Source organism: Cupressus sempervirens, chromosome 5 (assembly GCF_028749045.1).
Source record: "Cupressus sempervirens isolate cs-2001-9-10 chromosome 5, ASM2874904v1, whole genome shotgun sequence".
NCBI lineage: Eukaryota > Viridiplantae > Streptophyta > Pinopsida > Cupressales > Cupressaceae > Cupressus > Cupressus sempervirens.
Genome location: NC_143122.1, coordinates 151,292,209 through 151,298,624, shown reverse-complemented (window position 1 = coordinate 151,298,624; position 6,416 = coordinate 151,292,209).

Below are 6,416 nucleotides of genomic sequence, written 5' to 3'. Positions count from 1 at the left end.
AAATTACTCTCTTCCCGAGTTATCGTCTGTTCGTGGACGTTTACATTCCTTCTCTTTGACTTCTCTCTCTACAGCACATTGCAGCCTTCGGCTTAAGCGATTGGAATCCATTGTAATTTCTCACAGAGCTGACAAAATTAGACGCTCAAAGCTTTCATTCTCTTCGAAACCCCTGCACAGAAAAAATAAAAATAACCCATTCGGTACTATCACAGTCATGTTGAAAACAAAGTAACCATTAACTCTGAAACCAAAAGTTAAGGCTATATTACTTCTAAGGTAATCAGTACAAGAATTGAAGAATTTCATGAAGATAATGAAAAACTATCAGTTTATATATAAGAATGAAAGAGAATAAGCACGAGAATAAGGTCGATCCGAGATTGCATGATGTTCTACCGAATTCAATACTCATGACAGACGATCCCTAATTTCAGGGTAGCATTTGTAACATCTTATTGAAGGAAATGGGTTAAGCAGGGTAAGAAGGAAATGTAGCCTCAATAGTGAATTTAAGACGCTAGAAATTTTACAGGAGGCTATGCAAGTGTACGCGTGAACTTGGTTTTGTTGTCATAAAAAATCACAGGGTGCTCAATGGGGCCGCTATAATGAAGAAATGAACATAAGTTTCCAAAGCTAGTGATTGAAGTGTCGAAAAGCATCATATTTCTCTCTATAAAACATAACAATCATCACTCTAGAATAATAATCAACAAATAGGATGAAGTATTTGTCACCTTTGTAGCTTTTCACACTAATTGGTTGACATAGATCAGTACAAACTAATTCTAAAATTGCATTTGAAGTATGATTCTTACTGACATTGTTCACAAACTATATGATCTGGTGTCTTCAAATTTGGGAAAACTTTGACTCTCTTTATCTTACTAATACCAACCAAGTTACATGACATAGTCTTTTATGTCATAGCCACACATCATCAAATTGTACAACAAGATGAGTAGCTTTATTCATGTCAAAATAAAATAGATTACCTCTAATCTAATCACCACTACCAATGAGTTCACCATCAACATCATAAATATTATGCTTTCTATTTCCAAATTCAACGCTACATCTAAAACTATTTAATTATGACACACTTAATAGATTATAGTTAAGTCCTTTAACATAGTAAGAATTGCCACACATGATCTTATTTGTTAGTTTTATTCATTGTTTTCCTTTTATTAGACAGGGTGCATCATTACCAAATTTAAAACTTTTACCATCACAATGCATAAGAGAGTTGAACTTACTTTTGTCTGCAATCATGTGATTAGATCAACCACTATCAATGATCCATCTATCTCTCTTGTTCACATAAGACACTAATGTAGTTACCTCATCCTCATTAGAATCACTCTTGATAGCAACATGGACAACTTTGACATCATGATCATCTGATTCATCATTGGTTCTTCTTCAAAAATGTAGCAAGCCATCTTTCCTTTGTATTTATAATCTTTTCTATTATCCTCTCTTTTACCTATGTGTTTGTCTCCACTTCTTTTATTCACGTTCTCTAGACACCTTGCAACAATATGATCAATCTCATTTGAATTGAAACACATGATAGGCAACTTACCTCCATATTTCCCTTTGCCTCTATGAAATATCCTTGAGAATAGTGTTTCATGCTCTTCTACATAATATTCATCTATATTACTAACACTAGAAATATGTTTGACCTTTTTCATTCTCTTTTCTTTAGGATCTTTTAGTGATAATTTAGCTTTCAATGAAGATTCAACATTTAATGTTAAGTAGTAAGCTAGTCAACCAATTTTTCAAGGGTTGGATCATTACAAGGAATACATCTCAGTTCTTGTATAGTAGTGACTCTAATAGCATAGATTGGTAGTTGGGTTCTCAATACTTTTTTTTATCATAGTCTCATTCTCAAGATTCGTAGTTGATCCTTTGATGGCATTAACAACCTCCTTGACTCTTGCATCATACTGAACTATATTCTCACCTTCTTGCATTATTATTTCATCAAATTTTCATCTAAGACTTTCAAATTTGGCTCTTATTACATTCTTGTCTCCACCATAGATCCTCTATAGGGCATCCCACATCTATTTGCAAATAGTATACTCTTTGATGTCATCAAACTCATAATATCTTAACGAAGATGCTATCTCCAACATTGCATGATTGTGTTTTTTCTTTTGTTTTAGTTCTTCTATTTTCATACCTCTAGTTATTTTTACATACTCAATAGTTATAGTTGATAATACAAAATCTCCACATCCTCCTAGATGCAGTTACATCGAACTTTTCCATGCAGGAAACTTATCCTTGTTGAGCTTGGATACCTCCTTTTTATACATCTTTATCTTTAGCATCTACTACCTTCAAACTATTCATTCACAAGCACCAATTGTCTGATATCAATTATTGGAATATTTGGAATAAATGGGAGGTGCATGAATCAATTATCTAAGGTCCAAATATAAAAATAAAACTTTTTAGTTGATGAAACATACAAGGCCATACATTCATTAAGTCATCCAATAACTCCATAACTTTGTAGGTCACCATCCTAGGTCAAACTAAATTTTGCAATAATATAAACATAAAACATCGGAAGATCATTAAAATTTAATGTGGAAACCTAATTTTGGAAAAACCACAAGTAACATGCTACCAGTTTTCACTCTTATGAAATGAGCCCTCTGAGGAGCCAACCATGTTAAAGGTTACAATACATATAGTTAAATGTGAAATTGATTAAACAATTCCAATCACCCTATTAGGAATGAACCTTGTTAGATTACTTTGGAATATTCCATTGGAATTTCACCCAATTAAAGGATTTAAAAATGATTATTAGGTCAACCTTAATTCAAAGATTTATCCAAACTAATTCAGTTGTTAGAAAGTAGTAGTAGGACTTGATTTGATAATAAAACACTACTCACTTATAGATTACATATCACTGGTTTAGTCCTCCATTCTTCTTGGCATTCATAATCTTCATCTCTAATTTCTCGTTCATCCTTCAAGCCTTCAATTCTTTAAGCCTTCTTTCTAAGTATGCCAACCATAGATTCATCCCTTCAGCTGCCATACAAAGAAACACCTCCTTTTCACTTAACACTCTCAACAACCTTGTTTTCTTCTAGCCTTGTTTCTCTTGATAAAGAGAATTAGATCTTTTTCCATGTAATCACAATAATCCATCTTAGGGTTAGGTTAGATTCATTGAATCCTTCCTCTTTCCATTAGGTTGCCTCTAGAAACTTCTCTTACAATCTATCTTAGATTCACCTCAGAATGGTTTATCTCGAATTATGTGCAAAAAAAATCATAATTATCTTCCACGTGCTTCACAAAATTCAAGAAATCAAATTAGTTGGCTCAGATTTGTGAAATCTTTGTTTAAACTCTTTTTGTTGTCACTTCGCATGCACACATTTCAATTGGCAATAATACTCTTCCGATGCTCAGCCAACACTGGCTTGTACAACATGAGCTAAGTCTTCCTTCTTGGTCATAAATATCACTTTGTGGATGCTCAACACTCACTAAATTCTAGTAATGCTCAACACCTACTATAGTTTCTGACACTCAATGCCTATTGAATTATGCTCGACATGTACTATATTTTCTTGGCTTACAGTGCTTAGTTAGCTTGGCTTGCCATAAACCTTTTGTGTTACTTGATCTTAGTGCTACTTTTAGACACCATATAAATCAACCTTTCTCTAGGTACACTTCTTATCCTATATTTTCAAATTTTCTTCATCAATAAATCAAATGATAGCATTCAGACCCAAAAGTAGTCATCTTACTAGCAAGTAGCAAGTTTGACATTGGTGACAAAATAATGATTGTTCCATGATAAATTCCACACTTCAAACAATCTCTTTTTAACAAGGGTTTCAATCCTAACCCACCTAATCCATATTGGTAGAAAATAGGCCTAATGATCAAAACATAGCCCAAGAGTATGCAGAAGATGTTGGCATGAGAAAAAATGAGAAAATACCAAAATCTATTTTTTCAGTATTTTCTATGTTCTAGTATTATGCATTTTTGGAGGCCTTCGAGACATTTCTAGGCTTTGGTAGGGAAAAGAAGTGGTAGTGCTATGCTTAAGACTTCAAACACAAAATGGCATTAAGTGTAGTGCTACTACTTCTTGGCACTACTAAAGCCTAGAAATGCCTCGAAGGCCTCCGAAAATGCAAAATACTAGAACATAGAAAGTACCTAAAAAATAGATTTTGGTATTTTCTCACTTTTGCTCATGCCATTATCTTTTGCATCTTCTTGGACTGTGTTTTGATCACCTAATGTGCAATTATGAACCTACATGGAAAGATAGAACTGAAAGAATACATCAGTGAACTTACATCTACTTTTAGGAATTCAAATAGGATCTAAACCTTCATAGGAATGTCTAATTAGAATTATTTTATCTATCATCCTTACAATGATAATGTTGCAAAATATAGTTGGAGGAATTATTATAATTTCATTGATGTCAAACCTATTGTAGATACATTTACTAATAGTGAAGAGTTCCATATCAGTTTATTGATGAAGAGGATTATGAAGGAACAATAACTAGATGAACTAGTGGAGCTATTAGTAAAGTAGAGAAAGTATGATGGAGTTGAAATGGGAACTTGATGGGTTAGTCATTGACAAGATGGTTCATTACTTAATTAATGTAAGAAGTATAGAAGTGTCAAGTTAAACATAAGAAAATCATAGAAAATTTTGGTCTATCAATGAAGGAGCTTAATTAGAAGATTAAGGAACTTAAGAGTTAGTTGAGAAAATAGTATTCGCTGAGTAATAGTTATGGTCAAGAAATTTAAATAAAAAAACTATTGTAGCAGCTACGAAATGTTGACCAAGAAAATTAATGGAAGCTTAGTGAGAAATATCCATAGAGACTGAGCTACATAGTGATGGTCAAGTGTCAGAATAATTTACAGTTTAAGAAAGAATCAAGTGAGAGGCTGAAAGAGTTCAATTATTGGACTAGTCAAAATGTGTTGAAAATAATCATTGATGAGTTGGAGTATTTAATGTACAAATTAATATTTTAGGAGATGAAAAGAAATGATTTAAAGAGAAGTATCAAGAAGTATCAATAATGAGTAGAAGGACAAAATGATGGGTACATTGAGTGAACCAAACCAAACCCTAAGATCTATGGTGATGTTTAGGTATAAAAAAAATAATAATTACCTATTTAAGGATGAATAAGAGATAGTTTATAAGGGTTGTTTTTTGTTGATTGATGATCTTAAGAAGAACCTATGAAGAATATACTAGCAGAGGAGAAGAGAAGAGATTGGTGAAATGTGATTGATTGAAAGGTTTCCAAGTAGATCAATGGTGTGGATGTTAATGAAATTAGGTCAATGGACCAACTAAGGAACTAACTGGAATTTTGAATTTTGAAAGTGATTTTATTTTACAAATCAAACCTGGTGTTGATTTCTAACCATTGTGGCTTTTGAAATCCTTTTATCATGGTTGATCTACATGTCAATTTGTAAATCCAATAATCAAGGTGACACTCTAATGTAACGGTACAAAGTCCTACAACAAGACCACTCCTAATAGGGTGTTTAACTCTCAAAATAGGCTTACACCAAATAGTGTGATTTGTAACCTTTATCAGGTTGGATCATAACCAAGATCACTTTAGATGAGTGAATAGTGGTAGCATGTTACTTATTATTTTTTCCCAAATTGGTTTTCCATGTAAAATAATAGTGTCATATATGTGTGATGCATGTTATTTACTATTATTTAGTTTACTATTATTCCAAATATATTGAATAGAGAGTTAAGTAATGAACATAATGTTAACTTGTTGGTGACTTTCTATATGGACAAAGATGTTTAATGAGATTTTTTAAGTTGTTTGAAGTAAGTGAAAGTTGAATCGGTACATCTAAATATTAGGATAACCCATTCAGACCGCATGCCCTCCCTAGTTTTTCTAAATATTCAAATAGATAGAGGACTCCTTTCTTTACTTTCCTAGATCACCACTACACAATGATCAACCTCTAGGATAACTTGCAAATTATAAAAATAGTCTTGGCTAGCCCAAAATGATGTGAAACTATTGTTATACATCCTATCCCTACATTCAAATAATGGTTGAGGGTTTTCCATCATGGAATGCTATCATACATCTATTTGATCTCCAAATCATAGGTTTTAAAGGTTAATTTGACTTTTAAAAAGTGTCTTCGTTACAAAAGAAATTCAGGTCATAAAAGTAAATTGTCTAGTTAGCTAAGTCATGTGGCTTGAAGACCAAGTAAAATTCAAAGTCTAAACAATATGTACATTATTATCTAAAGTATAAAATAGTCAAGGAAATTTGGAAAAAGAAAGTAATAGTGTTAATTGAAGTTACATAAAAGTGGTTG